Source organism: Phalaenopsis equestris, unplaced genomic scaffold, assembly GCF_001263595.1.
Source record: "Phalaenopsis equestris unplaced genomic scaffold, ASM126359v1 Scaffold000002, whole genome shotgun sequence".
Taxonomy (NCBI): Eukaryota; Viridiplantae; Streptophyta; class Magnoliopsida; order Asparagales; family Orchidaceae; genus Phalaenopsis; species Phalaenopsis equestris.
Genome location: NW_018164444.1, coordinates 16,929,533 through 16,930,980, shown reverse-complemented (window position 1 = coordinate 16,930,980; position 1,448 = coordinate 16,929,533). Strand labels below are relative to the sequence as shown.

Below are 1,448 nucleotides of genomic sequence, written 5' to 3'. Positions count from 1 at the left end.
CTACTTTGGAGTCTAAAGGCCTTCATTTGAGTAGAACTAAAACTGAATACATGGAATGTAATTTTAGTAGTACTCGCTCTAGTGACAGCAGTGTGACTTTGGGTGATCAAATTATTAAAAGGTATGAACAATTTAGATATCTTGGGTCTGTTGTTCAAAGCGATGGTGATATAGATGAGGATGTTAATGGTAGAATTCAAGTTGGTTGGTTGAAGTGGAGGAATGCTTCGGGCCTTTTGTGTGATAGAAAAGTACCACTTAGACTGAAAGGAAAATTTTATAAGAGGGTGGTGAGACCTGTAATGCTCTATGGTGTTAAATGTTTGCCTTTGAAAGAGAAGCATGATACTAAGTTAAGTGTTGTCGAGATGAGAATTATTAGGTGGATGAGTGGATTTACACTTATTTACACTTAGAGACAAGATGAGTGGATTTACACTTAGAGACAAAATGCGAAATGAATATATCCGTGATAGGCTTGGTGTTGCTCCTGTGACAGACAAAATTATAGATGGTTTGGTTAGATGGTTTGGTCACATTAAGCGTACCATCTGATGATCCGATTAGGAGAGTTGGTGTTTTAGATTCGGCCTATGTTAAGAAAGGCAGAGGTAGACCTAGGAAGACTTGGGCTTATTGTATAAAAAATGATCTTAATTTATTAGAACCAAATGAAAATACAAATGAAATATTAGAACCAAATGAAAATATGACACTAAATGGGCTCAATGGAGAAAAATGATTCATGTAATCAACCCCACGTAGTGGGATTAGCGCGTTGTTGTTGTCGTTGTTTTTATTTTCTCTATTTCAAGCTATAGCTACTCAGATGCAATATTGGGAATTACAAAAAATTAATACTTAATAGGGGTTGAACTAGCTAGAAAAAGTTAGACTGGTTTAGTCAACGGGGTTCAAGGCCGGCCTAGGGTTGCCTCCCAAGGGGAGGAGTCTCTCCCCTTCTTGTTGTCTATTATATATAGGGTATGTTATGTCATTAGGTTTCAGTTTTGTGAAGATTTCTGTTGTTTTATGTCATTAGGTTTCAGTTTTTGTGAAGATTTTTGTCAAGACAGCTACCGACATCATGTTCTCCCTTCTAGGGTTGTATCTGACGACGAGAAGGTGCTCCGGGTGTAACTCGTCTAGAGGTGGTGTTTATCCTTCCCTTTTATTGCTTGTTGCTGCTGTCGTGACTCCTCCAACTTGATTGTCTACTATCACCAACCCCATCCACTTTTTGCAGATTATCGTACCCCCTCCCTCCTTGTTTCCTATCGCCAAGTCACTCAGCCTTCCTGCAGGCTGCTGCTAAGATTGTTCCTTTCCTCTCCTTACACAGCAGTCCAGCCGCATCTCCCCTTTCCCCTGCCCACAGTAACCCCTTACCAGCCCATCCTCCTTCCTACCTTACTGTAACCCCAAACCCCCCAATAAATATCCATACT

At 40.2% G+C, this 1,448-nt stretch overlaps 1 protein-coding gene across 4 annotated transcripts in view; it reads left to right on the top strand.

Moving 5' to 3' along the window:
• The window catches only part of LOC110039438 (DENN domain and WD repeat-containing protein SCD1), a 149,499-nt gene that overhangs the window by 134,094 nt on the left and 13,957 nt on the right, over positions 1-1,448 (top strand). The gene's annotated exons all lie outside the window — the stretch shown is intronic.